At 44.9% G+C, this 15,143-nt stretch overlaps 1 protein-coding gene across 4 annotated transcripts in view; it reads right to left on the reverse strand.

Moving 5' to 3' along the window:
- Nucleotides 1–15,143, reverse strand: part of LOC109644236 (leucine-rich repeat and fibronectin type III domain-containing protein 1-like protein) — a 175,577-nt gene that overhangs the window by 93,489 nt on the left and 66,945 nt on the right. For all 4 annotated transcript variants that reach the window (XM_069534241.1, XM_069534242.1, XM_069534243.1 and 1 more), the window contains one exon: nucleotides 1,037–1,168. The gene's annotated coding sequence lies outside the window, so the exon portion shown is untranslated. The remainder of the gene's footprint in view (nucleotides 1–1,036; nucleotides 1,169–15,143) is intronic.

Genomic DNA, 15,143 nt, shown 5'->3' on the forward strand with positions numbered 1-15,143 from the left:
ACACAGAACACACACAGAGAAGCGGAGGTGACGAGCTGAAGATGCTGAGATTGGTGGTTTCTCCTGGTAACAGCTGAAGTGTGACGCCTGATCCCCGGCCGTGGCTCGGGGAGGAGATAGAGAAGATAACAGTGATTCTCACAGTTGATCCTCAAACCTGCTGAGGTCACCACTGAGTCCCACAACACATCACTATTGCCATGGTTACCAGAGTTTCACAGCCTCCGGGGCTGAGCGATGGAACGACAGAGATAACTTTTCCTTGACAGAAATATCAGACACGGTCAAGAGAACTCATTCACTCCACGTTTCGACAGACGACAGCCGAAACTGGAGCGACAGCGTCACCGAAGAGGACACCCAGACGGACACGTCCCATGGACTCAGAAGACCGAGGACATTGTTGAAAAGGAGCGTCAGAGGAATTCTGTCGCGTGGAGATATTTTTGGCCGTTTAAAGTCCGACCTGAATCAAAGCAGCGTTCACTGCAGACGTGCTGCCACCGATGTTTCAGCCTCTGAAGCAGAACTGACAGAGACAGTGATCGACTGATGTTTATCGACTGATGAGGAAAAAATGATCCAGCAAACTTTTCTCCTGTTGCACCAAAGAAACATCATCCAACAGTTATTAGAACAAGCAGCAGTGAGACTGTGCAACCAGCTCAGCTCCACTAACACATGCACCATCACTTTAACACCTCTCATACTTCTTTACACTGCTGTATTAGTTTGATTCCTATTCTTCTGTATACTTTATATTTTTATATTTCTACTTATTACTTGTTATTGCTGCTGAATATTGAAAATTTGCCCTAATGCAGGACTTCTCATTCGTATTCTTTTACAATATTTACCACTTATGAAGCAGCTGATACAATATTCAGCCGTTCGTCGCGAGCACACAGAACTAACTTTAAACATTAAACATTTGCCCGGTCGTCTCTGGCTTCCGCTCGTCTGTAATTATGCCGCACACATAATCAAACCGCACAGCGAATTACTGTAACACATTAAACATTCCATTACAGCCTACCTGAGTTTCCTGGGGCAGCAGGACGTCCTCAGGTAGAGTCAGAGCTTCAGAAGGTGAATTCACATTCCAGGCACGTCACTGGCCTCGGGGTTACAGCAGGATGACAAGCTAACAAGGACACCCTCCTCCCACCTGCAGAAAGAAGGAGGAGGAGGAGGAGGAGGAGGAAGGTGGAAATGGAACAGGGAAGGAGTGCAGGGATGGAGAGGAGAAAGAGAAATGTCAACATGTTGCATCATTAATTCATTAGTAATCCCAAAGCTTCTGCTACCTTCTGTCTTCTGTCCCTCCGGCCCCCTCTCTCCTCCCCCCTCTCTCTATCCATCTCTCCCCCCATCGCTATTCTCCTTTCGATTGCCGCTTGCTTTCTTTCCTTCTTCTAATTTCCTCAGTAGAACACGCAGAGGGAGACAGAAACATCCAGAGCCGGTGGTAGTTTTAGCAAATAGATCGCTGATCATATCTCGCAGTGAGTGGACACCAGAGAACGTCTCTCTCAGCAGAGATCATATCTCCACCGAGGACGAGCAGCCGCACGAATTCAATCCAGCTGCACCAAACAACGCACAGTTAAAGACGTCATTCGATCTTTACTTCCTGGGGAAATGACGAAGATGTTGTAGAAACGCCTCGTAATGTTTCAGAAAGCGAAAATACTCATGCCATCATTTGAATTTTAAATTCTTTACTGACCAGTCTCATCTTCCCACCAATTCTGTGGTGATCTGTTCAGCTGCTTATTGTCACAGGACTCAGGAATGAAAACTATCTGCACGACTACATTTAACTTTCAACCAAGGAGGTGAAGCAGACGTAACGCAGTTTGTTTGTCTGTCAGTTTGCAGAGTTATGCAAAGACTCCAGAGATAATCACCGTGAAACTGGAATAATGTGTTGTGGGTCAGAGACTCATCGATTCCTTTCTCAGGGTTCGATCCAGGACGTTTTTTCCTCTCTTGATATGAAGCTTTTCCAACATTTTCGTCGATCACTCAGATGATTATGTGTGAACATTGATTTAAGATGTTCAGACGGTTGGTGTGGATGAGTGCGAGCATATCTGTGCAGATCCAAATGATCTGGTTCACATGGATTTAAATGAGGTTTCATGGGGGTTCAGAGTTTTCAGCCGTAAGCTGTAACTCGCACCGATACGCAGAGAGACGTGACGTGGCCCTGACTGTTCGACTCAACCCAGTTGTTTTTTTCGTCCTTTGAATTTGATTGTGTTTTTAAAAGTAGATGTTCTTTTGTCTTGAGCGGCTGACACTGACGAACAAACACACCAGAAAAACAATCCGCCCGAGAAGAGGAACAAAAGATGAGTAAGTGGCACAACTCTCGCTCCTCTCAGCTCGAGAAACTCCTCTCTCCTCCCCCGTCAGGCTGTCCTCCTACACACTGAAACCTGCAGATGACTGCTTCGTGTTTGGCTCTCCTGGGCCTGTCCTGAGGCATGCTGGGAGAATGTGAGGTAGCGCTAAGTGAAGCTGACGATGAAGGTTAAGGGAAAGGATGGGTGCAGCAATAAATATTGAAATAAATTCTTCACAGAGTAACTCCTGGAAGACAGTGAACATCACAGCCTGATGATGTATACGCTGGAACACTGAGCCAACAAGGTGCCTGGAGGTGGAATTTATCTCCGAGTTTGATGTCGGGGCGCTGTGGGTGTAGCGTAGGTGACTGTTCGCCTTCTGGAGGAACTGTTACATCACATCCTTTGCATCGGCACATTTTATATATGTGTATAGATTGATTCATTTCTCTCTCTCTATCTTCTCGAGTGTTTTTTTTTTTTTTTTTAATTTGAAAAAATAAAACTCCAAATGGAATAAACCTTAATTTCGCTCCAGGCCTGCAGGGATGTACTTGATGCACTTTAGTTAATTTGATTTGCACGGCCATAAAAAGAAATAGAACTAAGGTAATTAAACAAAGTGATAAAATGCAGCCACAACAGAGGAACACAGCAGAAACATAATTTGTTTAGCAGAGATAAATGACGGAACAGTCGAGCTATAATAACTGTCCTCAAGAAAAGAAAAAGAAAAATACAGCAAAGTCCCGAAGATAAGGTTCAGCTGAACAAGATAAGAAAATCTGAACGACTTTAAAACACAACATGATGGACGAGGGCAGGGAAACAACAGCGTCCATGAAAAACAAGCAGAAAATAAACATGAAGACGCGTCTCCGGGGGGGGAATTAGTGGAGGGGAGTGGGAGGAGGAGGAGGAGGAGGACGCCAGGGAAACTTCTACCGTTTTGTTTAGACACTGGAAAACGATGGAGAATTTCAGCGATGGCGGGAAGCTGTCGAGGCAAATTATCAAAAACATCGCAGACAAGTGGGGAGAAGAGGAGATCAGAAAGGTTTTTAAACTCTGGAGCTCCAGATATTCACTGAGCGAGCTGTATTCACTGAAAACAAACTGGCTCGGTGAAGTTTGGAGAAACTACGGCGACCTGCTGTTGAAGGGAAGTACTGAGACCTTCATTTGGAAACAAAAGATTTGTTGTAGATATTCAGAACAAACCGATGCTCTGAAGTCCAAGAAGCAATTCAGAGAGGAACTGACCCATTTTCACCAAATATAGAATAAGTGGTAACACGTGCAACTGAAATCCACTCACACAGCACTTTTAAAAGAGGGCGACCTGAGAGATGCATAACCAAGAACAATGTTTGTAATGAGGTTACGCTCAAATGAAATTTAAAATCCAAAGACAACAGGTCGAATGTAAGTTTAGGACACTGTTCGATCTTTGTCCAGGAGCAACGTGTGACGTGTGCTTCACACCAGAGGATTTAAAACATGAGGAGTTCTGCTGCTGGAACCTGTTTTTTAATAAAGGATGAATCTGACGCCTCAGGTTCAGTCTGTTTATTTCCTGCTCGGACAGAATCTGTTGTTCTGAAACATCTTGTATTCGTCCCACTTTGTCAAACATGATTTATAATGTGGGACATCGGGCTTTGGCTAATGTGGGACAGTCACTTAAAGTCTCTAAATGGAGGGAATAAGCATTTAGGGACGTCCTGAAGTAAAAAAGATAAACTAAAGGGATGAAGCAGATGGTCCGCAGTTATCTACAGTTAATGTGAAGACAGTCTGTCCCTGTCTCACTGACACATAATCAGTTCAGCACAGAGGAGCTCAGAAGAGTCTCTCATGTGTCCATGTGAAGAAGACGATGATCCATGATGAAGAGTCTCTCATGTGTCCATGTGAAGAAGACGATGATCCATGATGAAGAGTCTCTGTCCTGAGAGACATGAATTCTCCCTCCATGTAATAATGATATGAATATTATCGATATCTTCAGAGCGAAGAAGCAAAGTTAATGTGAGGTGAAGACTCTACCTTTGTACGGAGAGAAGGACGGATTAGTTAGAGGAGATTAGCATGAATGGAGACGAGAGACGAGGAGAGACGAGGAGACGGAGGATGAGGTGAGCGAAAGAGAGCAGAGGTGGCAGATGTTAGTACGATCAGGGGAGTCAGAGCGAGTCCGACACAGGAAGTGAAGTCAGAGTCACAGAGACGAGCGTTGGTCTCTCACAGGCTAACAGCTGGATTAGCATTAGCACCGCTGCACACCAGCAGATTAGCGTTAGCATTATGAATAAGCCTCAGCATGGGCTAAGAGATTAGCGCTAGCTGTGGCGTGGCTCGGAGCTACATAAGAGAAAGATCGGAGTCTGACGGTGGCGTAGCTCCGCTGGACCAAACAGCCGAGGACGTGACGACAAAGATCAACGATAAAATGAACAGTGGGACTAAACCACGAGTAACTTCACGACACAGGAGGAATTCTGTCACAGGAGCAGCGGTCAAGTGTCAGTGACCTTTGACCTTCGGACACTAAACACTAAAAGAGACCAGCTCAAGGTGTTCTTGGGAAACCTTGTTTCCTGGAATCGAATGGATGCAAACATCGATAACATCAAAAACATGCGGCTGTCACCAAGCTAGAGAAGGAATCAGGAGCGGAATCGAACATCATTCGAACACTCAGTTATTGGTCATTACTTCCCCTCGTCCTCCATTTTGTCCTTCGACCAAACAAAGCTTCTCCTGAGCTGCGACCTGTCGACTGAGCCTGAGCACAGAGATCAACAGTTGTAGTCTCTTTGTGGTCGTGATCGTTCAGATCGTTCGTGAGGTTTGACTTTGGTTTGAGATCAATCTGGTGGTCGAGACGTCGTGATTGACGTCCATCTTATTCTTGTTTAACTTCTGACCCGAGCCTAATGGCTGTAGCTTCATGTTCAACATGAAGACATGAGACGTGTGAATCTCCTTCTCCATCGTAAACCGTCTTCTCCATCTCACCATCGACCACACACACACACACACACACACACACACACACACACACACACACACACACACACACACACAAACACACAAAGCAAACGTGTCGACGGAGCTTCACACTATCAGACACACTCATGCTGAGAGTCTGAGTCCATGTAACAGGGGGATTATTGTAATGAGCTGTGCATCACTCACATTATACTTTTACTAGAGATTATTGTGTGAGCAACAACTAATCTCCTGCCGTGTTTGCACTGATCTCTGTGTGTGTGTCTGTGTGTGTGTGTGTGTGTGTGTGTGTGTGTGTGTTATCTTTTCAGTCATGCACATCACTGTGTTAGAAACGTGCTCATAGAAATGTGCAGGTCTTGGTTTATTTTGTGCGTTTGTAGCCTTTTGTGTTCAGACTTGTACAACTTCACATTTCAGACATTGCTGCTTTATTCTATTGTATTTTATTTTTTTAGCTTTTTCTCTAAAAAACAAGCGGAGCTCGATGTCTGTTGTCATTTCAATGTCCGTGTGTTTGTACTTTATATTTGTCATCTCACCTCTGAACACAAAATATAAGACACTACAAACATAATACTTATATACACACCCGCTGAATACACCAGTTTAAAAAAACAACACTTAAATACATCTTTGATTCTGAAACAAAACCCTCCAGGAAAACTATCAAACTTTTACTTGGGTTAAGAAACAGGAAACTGATAAGAGAGGAAGAGGAATAAAACCCAAACCCACCGACAGCAGATCAATAACATTGAGATAATTAGGAGCAAAGATTCGGTGGTTTTGATTTTCACACAGCGGGATGTGATCTGTTGGACATGTGAGGTGGCAGCTCGCTCCTCCCTGATGAGATCCGGTTTACAGGAAGCTCCACTGACTTGTCAGTGAGCATATTTCTTTGAGTCCGCAGCTTTAATCAACAGACCAGGCTGAGGAACACGATCGGCTCATAACTGCCTGACTTCCACACTCAAACACACTCAGCTGCAATCAATGAGCCTCAGAGCACGTCCTCAGTCTTTTCAGGGAACATCAGGATTTATTCCACCTCGGCAGTAAAGACGTAATTCGGTCGTCCCCAACAGCTCAGAGTTTGAAACCTCGCAGCATCGAGCTCCTGTAGCTTCAACCATATCTGACATTTCCACTCTGAACGTCTTCCAACGTCCTCGTTAAACAGAGACACGTTCACATGGATCCATCGTGGACGTGACATTCATCTGCAGACTGATCATTCTGGACGTTCGGGTTCAGTTTCAGTGCATTGTGGGTCGGTCGACCTCATGACAAATCAGCCACGCCCCGTTCTGATCGGCCTTAATGAGACGATATATAACATTTAAAGATTATATATATATGAATATATACAAGTATCCTGTTTACTTATATAATATGTATTAAAATATAATGAACTTCACTTAAAGGACGTCACAGCTTCACTTCTCCCTCCTTTCAAATCCAAACACATCGTTTTAAAATTTTCCAGATGAAGGACTTTCACCAGCCTCCGCCTGAGAATGAAAAGTGTTCACGGTGAAACTCTACATACATTATCTCGAGGTCAGCACTTCTGCCTCCTATGCGTCCTATCTCCTCTTATATCTCCTGTGTCCTTGTGTCCTAGCAGGAATCATCAGTCCCGTGTCTGTCGGCCTCCAGCCGGCTGTCAGCGCTGACTGATGGTCGAGCGTTTGATACTGTCGGGGTCTGATTGCCGGGGTCTTGTTATCTGTCACCCCGGAGAAGCGGAAACTCAATCTCTGCTTCAGCTGCAAAATGGTTTCCACGGGCAACGCCCCTCACCGTGGAAACAACACGTAAAGTGGTACCGCTGTCGCCGCATTCAATCCAACAACCTGCCATCCGTCAGCCACTGTGTGTGTGTGTGTGTGTGTGTGTGTGTGTGTGTGTGTGTGTGTGTGTGTGTGTGTGCGGAGCAGTGCCAAACCGTTCCTGCATAGACGTGTGTTTGAGAGGAGATAGTGAGTCCTTGTGCACCTTTGTCATTCATCAGTGTCAAAGCCAAGGTGTTTGTGTGTGCGTGCAGTGAGATTGTAAGTGAGGATCGTGTGTGTGTGTGTGTGTTTGTTAAGACGTGTGTGTGTTTGTGTGTGTTAAGATGTGTGTGTATGTGTGTGCTGAGTTCTGAGCCTGTGAATAAAGATGGAAAACATGACTGCGACATAAAAGCGAAGCCAAATTGTCTTAATCGCCCCCTGGTGGCTGTCTTCAGGACAGGTCATTAACCTGCTTCTGCCATAAGTTAAAGGAGCAACCAGTCATTTTATATCTTTATCACAAATGTGGTTTTAATTAGTTATTTGATTATATTTAAAAATAAAAAACGAGTGTGTTCGGTAGGACGTCGATACCTCGGCTCCGTCCCCCGATCATTACTGCACAGGCCATGATTCCAGGAAATACCCTCATCCCTCACCTCCTCTCCATCTTCCTGTGTTGTCTCTCCTTCCTTCCTCTGTGTTTCCTTCCCTCAACCTCTGAATTTCTCATAGCGTGTCTCACCCTCTCGCCCCTCACACCTCTGCCGCCCCCCCCCGCTCCCACATGAGTTATAACAGATAAGTATGGTTCTATCTTGAGCTCTGCTTCGCTCTCTCTCTTCCTAGAAAGTAATTTGGCAGCTGGTCGCTAAGTCACCCCCAACTGTCCCCTGGCAACCACCTCTATCACCGGGCGGCCATCTATCTCCTCCTTCTGGCTAACCCCCCCCCTCCCCCCACACACACACGATACACACACACAAACGTTTGGAGTCACTGTAGTTGTGCATGTAAACAAAATGAACGCACAGCAGCAACACCACACTGAAAGTGTAAAAACAAATAGAGATGAACAGGAAATCATACAAACGATTTCTAAACTCTAAAACTCCATTCAAAGACACAATCGAAGCCCCAACCACGCACACGCACACACGCACGCACGCACACACACACACACACACACACACAGTTGTCTTATCAGTCCAGACAGACGGCCACCATCACACTGTAAGTGTGACATGGTGTGTGTGTGTGTGTGTGTGTGTGGTGGACTAACAATTTCCACATTTATTCTTCCTCACGTACAAACACACGTGTCCATGTGTCGTTTACGTTGTCGTGTTTGTTAAATAGTAAATAATACATCCACAAGAGGGCAGCGCAGAGTTCAAAAAGTGTTTCCACTGTTGAAATGTCTTCCTCTTGTCCTACGCTCGTCTCTTTTCAACTATCGCCGTCCCCAATGATTTCAGCTGGTTCTGCTCAGTTTCATCTATTTCGCTCGTTGTCTGTAAACTTTCAGGAGACGTGCACGAATTCAAACAATGAACGCAGGGTGCGGACAGAAAGCTCAGCGTTACACATTTCCTGTGACGTTTTAGATTTTTCTTTACAAACATTTTGTTCCTGAAAATTTTCTTCTAAAACCGCGAAAGGTTTGTAACATTCCTGCGCCGAGTAAATCAGCAGCAGTCAACGTGCTGTTAAAATAAAGTAACTTTACTGTTACTGTCCACTTCAGAGGAGTAATGAGTAATCTGTAATCTATTACAGTGAGCGTGTGGGATGTCTCCAGCTGTGGTGTGATGATGTGAACATGTGGACTCAGGTGAGACGAACACGGGAGAAAAAAGAGGGATGAAGAGAAGACGAGGGACTAAGGGAGAAGAATGAAAACACTAAACAAACAAAATGATGAAAGAGGGAGCAGCAGTAAAAGAGAGGTGGAGGTGTGGAGCGAGGGAGGCGTATTCTAATGGACTGTTTTACATTCAGGCGGCGCCCCCCCCCCCCCCCCCCCCACCCCCCCCCCCCCCCCCCCCCCACACTCTGTGTCTATTAGTCTAGTGAAAGGGCAAACACACAACAGCAGCTACGAGGCCTCGCCGCCGACTACACATCTCATTACATCGGCGATTTTCAGCAGCATCCTCGCTGCTCCGAGCTCTTCAGCGGCTCGTTGGACCACAGGGAAGCTGTGAGGGAAAAACAACACAACCAGCAGCTCGGCAGAAAGTTGTGAATCCAACCTGACACACACACTTTTACCACGGACGCAGCAAAAAGCACATAATCAAAATCCAGCGTTACTCACTCTGGTGTTTCCTGCTTCGGTGGAAATCGCATTTGTAGCCGAGTTGTGTTCTTATATTTTCCAACCTGCAGAAATCAGTGTGTTCGTGTGTTTGAACGGACGCTGTGAACAACACGCCTCTTATTCATGTGCTTGAAGCATTTAACCAACACCTTAAATCCCGTTTCTAATATTTGCAAAATAGTGAAGAGCAAAGCAAAAGGTTCAGATGTGACAAACGGATAAATCATCTGTGTTAAAGTGATCGATGGTTTGAAAGTTCACCTTAAAAACTACCATTTAGAGCTGAGTGTAAAATGTACGTTATTAGTCTATGATGATATTTATGGGACATTTCACTGAGAGACCTCTAGTGGCAGAAAGTAAGAATATATTCGTCTTTTTCCGTCAAGTGGTGAAGTTACAGACCATCGATCTGCCGCTGCAGCTCAACACTGGAGGTTAATCTGGTTCTAACATCCAATCTGTTCCGTCCCACGTCTGAACACAGTGTTTGTGTATGAAGAGTAAAACAGTCGTTAGTGATGAATGAATGAAACGCTGCCTCCACCCTCACACTACTCCTCAGGCTGCAGAGAGAAACGTGTTCTTGAGTCAATTTAGCTGAATCGCTTTCACTTAAATCCCTTTTTTTAAGGTAAAAAACAGGAAGACGAAAATCTAAATGTTGCCTGAGTGTGTGTGTGTGTGTGTGTGTGTGTGTGTGTGTGTGTGTGTGTGTGTGTGTGTGTGTGTGCACCAGGCAGAAAGCTCATTAGGTCCCTCAGTTCAGAATATAAAGCTCCTGCTTCTCCTCGGAGGAAACCCCTCGGTGCTACAGCACTTTAACAGAAACACTCACAATCGTACATCTCATCAGAATCTTGTCCTGATTGGACAGAAGCGTCTCTGAGAACTTTGTCATCAGGGACGCCGAGTAGTTTTCTGTCCAATAATCAATGAAGACACTTCACTTATCATTTCACACACGCCGCGTCTACGAACGATGAAACTGGATTTAACTCGATATTCATTTTGTTTTCAGGTCTCGTCCGTGTTTCTGCTCCTCAGTTCATTGAAACACTGAAGTGAATGTGGTCACAGCAGTGAAGAGAAAGTCTTCAGTCAATATATATGTGTAGTATACGTTGCTCACAATGCATTGTGGGAAACAATGGGTGCACTACACAGGGGATGAAATACTAATCGTTCGGACAGGGATGAGTGATTTTGGACACAGCCTCTGAATGAATGACGTCAAAAAGCCAAGATGGCGGCTCGCACAACAGGAAGTGGAGATGCGTCATCCATCTTTATTTTCCAGTCTGAGAGAAACTAGTTTCAGAGAGAGAGGAGCCGTCGGGACAAAGTGACTCTGGATTCATCTAGAAAAGACGGATCTCATCTCCTCCTTTGTTTTGTCGTCTGCTCTGATGTTACTTGACTGGTCCAATCAGATCACTGAGCACCACCACCCACTCAGCCTCCTCCTCCTTCTTCTCCTTCTTCTTCTTCTTCCCCCTCGTCTTTCTGTGTTCTCTCCATCTCGTCTCAATGAAATGAGAGATGACAGAGAGGCAGCCATTAGCCTCCCCCTCTGGTTCCCGCTGCAGCTCCGTGTTTAACCTGTCATCTCGTCTCTGCCACGTCGACACACTCTTTGCATTAGAGGCGTGTGTCGAGGTGTTTGTTTCATCTCGCACCTTGTTGGGCCGCGGCTCCATTAGAGGAGATCAAAACTGCCGAGGTATCGCTCTGTCTCTGCTGCAGGCGTTTATACTGAGGAGGAGGAGGTGGAAGGAGGAGAATGGAGGGAGGAGGAGAAGATCTGTAGACAATCAGGGAGTAAACAGCGTACCCTCCCCCTCCTCCTCCTCCTCCTCCCCCCTCACACATATGTGCACGTTACATCTCGTCGACGTTAGTTCCTCTAACTTTTGTTTCTCGTACTTTTCTCGCTGCATCACCGACTTCAACTGGATTCACAAACAGTCAGCAGAAGAAGATGAATAATTTAACTGGTAGTTTTCGGTTGCTTCTCCGTCTCAGTGTTCAAACACAAACACAACGTCGGTATTTGTGTGTCATTGTGATGATGACGGTTCAGGAAATTAGAGAAATGAGCAGAAAATGAAAATGAGCCGCCGCTGCTTCTTCTGCTGCTTCTTCTTCTTCTTGTTGTTTTTGTGGTTTGTGCTGAGAAATATCTCTCACATTCTCACTACGATTTTCTTTTTGTAAAATCGAGGCGGCGTGTCAATATTTTTAATAGCATCACAATTCAGCGCTGTGGCAACAGGAAGAAGGGGACAGACGAGAACGCTGCGGAGTTAATTATTTACCGTTGAATAAAACAGGCTGAACTATGGACGGTGCAGTTTCTTCAGTTTTAGTTGGGGAGCATTTAGTTTCTGCCTGTCAAAGTTTTAAAACACACACACACACAGTTTAATGAAAACCCGGATCCGAACAATGATTCAGCAGTTTCCTCTATTTACACAACAGAGAGGATTATGGGATATCATGACTGAACATCTGAAGTGTTGTTGTGCTGAAGTCTGCAGGAGACCGCACGACGTCTCGTGAGCTCCCTCGACCGCCCTGCGCTCCAGCTCTGTCCGATGTTTAATTTGAACTCTCGGTTTGATCTGAGTTTTGATTAAACGTCTCCAAACTCCGTCACTTGTCACCGGAGCAGCGGCTTAATGAGATCTGACTGTGTGTGTGTGTGTGTGTGTGTGACAGAGCTGGATTAAACGCGTCCCAGATGTTCAGCGGGAGAAAACAACATTATCTCTCTCTTCTTCACCATCTTGTCTGATTATTCCAGAGAGCAGCCTGAAGAGGACACTCGGCAGCTTAATCAAAACGTCAGCGCTGCTCCTCATGAGGGCAGCGAAGCCTCCGGCCTGCAGACACATTAACTGAACTGCAGCGATCTATAACTTGAAGTTGAGGTTTCATTGAAGATTAAAAGTCAAAGTCACAGACTCACATTTCACCTGAGGTGTCACAACTCTGAGGGTTATAATATATATATATATATATATATATATATAAATATATATTTGAGACACACTTTCTTTAACCATCTTTGAGGAAACAAAGTCATCAGAGCAAAGTGACTTTAAAAAAAAACGTATTTGACCTGACCAGCGAGACGATCCTTTAAAATAACTCAACTGAGTAATAAAATGTTTCCTGTCGTCGGGTGGAGGGGGTGGGGCAAAAACATTCTGGATGTTTTGAGAGAGAGTGGCAGAGTTGCTGCTCGAAGCTCTAAGATTATCTCCTGTTATTACAAATACTTTTTAATCTTTATGAACGTTGGACTCACTGGACTTTGACCCGTTTGGGTGATTAATGTAAAACAATGCTCACGTGAGAGAGTGAGGCTGTGACATCTAAACGTCTCAGAACGTTTTCAAACTTCATCTTTTACGACTTACGACTTTCTCGTTTCACTCGACATGCGACTTCCTGTGAGACTGAAATGTCAGGACGTCAGTGGGAGTGGCTGATAAAGAGCGGATGAGGGATGAGGGATCAGCGGCTTCTCCTCTTCCTCACTCGCTCTGTCCTAAATAAACTTTGCTGTCTTTTACGTCTTTTCATGTTATCAAGTCAGTACTCTGTCTCTCTCTTTCTCCCCCCTTCTCTCTCTCGCTCTGTTTTTTAATTCTCTCTCATCCTCCCTTCCCGTCCAACATCCCTCCACTCTCTGCCTTTCACTTTGATCCTTCAACAAATCCTATTTACATGATCCTCAGAAAAAAAAAAGCGTTTCATGTTGAAACGCTGCGACGCCTCTTTACAGTCACCTCATCAACAAGGTGAGAATTCAAGTGATAAAAGAACAAAAGGAAACAACGAGGACGTAAACAAAGCTAATGCTCCGCAGATACTTCAGCATCACCAGAGTACAGCACTCTCACAATACATCGCTAAAATATTCAAGTTAATTAAAAGTACAAGTACAAAAACACGAATAATTAAACAGTTACTCAGACGATTACAACACTGAATAAACCAGAGAACCTTTCTACGGCTCCTGGTTTCATTGAGGGGATTTTATCTGCAGGTCTGTGAGATGAATGTGATTTCGCTCTTTAACCTTGTTCCACTCGCTCCGTCTCGTCAGAGCCGACACATTATGTGCTGCACGTGTTCGTTCAATTTGAAAATCCATTCCACAGTTTAGACTAAAATCATTTTCACGGTTGGAAAACTGTTTCGCCGTCTCCCTGCAGGTAACCCGATGGAAAATATGCTCTCAGAGTTTCACTAACCGGCGATAAATAAAATCAGAGATTCATTTGTTTAAATAAAATAAGTGGGAGCTCAGCACGAAGGTCGGATACATTTTCTTTAACAGCTGCAGAAATGTCTCGTCGCGTTGAGCTCGTTCAGTGAGATTTGTATGTCTGGATTTCTTGAAGAGCTGAGAACGTTTCTAACGTTCACCATGACGACCTCCTGCTCATGGACTCAGAATTCAACGAGGGCGTTTTGGATCAATACAGTTTATAAATACAGCGGCTCCATGATCAGCAGTTACTCAGACACATCGACCTGCGACACGTGTAGATATGTTTACTGTGATTAATGGGTTTGTCATGAGGAGACGTGAGCGTGGCCCCGCAGCTCGCTGCTGCACAACACTACCTCATTCAAACACAACTTCATACACTGTGTGAAGATTTAATAAAGAGGCTAAGCTGGAGAGACGAGGACAGAAGAGTGGAAACTAAACTTTGAGTTACTCTGGATTATTGGCTGAATCACACGCTAACATGGAATTTAAAAGCAGTATTATATTCAATCCCTCCAGGATTTCACAGAGTTTCTTCGGGATTGTTCGAAGCGTAAAATGTCTGATTTCACGGCAGCTTCTCTAAAATATTGTGACGCAGGTTGCAAGTTTTTAAAGGTCTTTTTGTGTGTGAGACAAAGACGGAGGTGAAAATTGCTTTCACACCACATTTAAAAGTTTCTTTTTTGATGCAGCATCAGTCACAGTGATTTGTCTCGTCTGTTTTTCAGCCGTTCTCTGGGTGTTTGTTGTAATTTACTTTTTGTGCACGTGGCTTTCGAAGGCAGATAATTCCTCCTTCGTATGAAACCGAACGTCTTCATGAGTTCCAGTTTGTGGAGCTCGACTGGAAGGATAACACACCTGACCCAGGTTAAAAACATATCATCCCTCCCTGTCGTTCCTTATCCAGTTCTTCTGTTCTGCAGAGAAGCTTCAGTGATTCCTGGGTAATATTAGAATAATGTGCGCCGCAATAAGAATAACAACGCGAACAAACAGCCTCTTGAAAGACGAGACGAAGCTGAGACACAGAGTCAAAGTTTAACTACAATGTAGAGGTTTTCTTTTTCCCCACGCGTCTCAGGACGTTAAAGGCATCAGATGTGAATGTTTCAGAGAACGGGACCTGGCTCGTCTCTGCCTCCAGGAATAAAGAGATAAATTGAGTCTGAGCTCCAGTGATGAATAGGTGTCATGTCCAGGGGCAGTGCAGGTACAGCTAAGCTGCTTCGAGCCACACAAACAGGAGATAAGCTGCCGGCACACGAGTCACCTCAGGTTTAATTCATAAATGCACTTATACGGCAGCGCTAACCTGGAGGGAAGAGGAGCGAGTCTGTGAGACGTTCAAATCCTGAACCACATGGATTAAGTGG

Source organism: Paralichthys olivaceus, chromosome 11 (assembly GCF_024713975.1).
Source record: "Paralichthys olivaceus isolate ysfri-2021 chromosome 11, ASM2471397v2, whole genome shotgun sequence".
NCBI lineage: Eukaryota > Metazoa > Chordata > Actinopteri > Pleuronectiformes > Paralichthyidae > Paralichthys > Paralichthys olivaceus.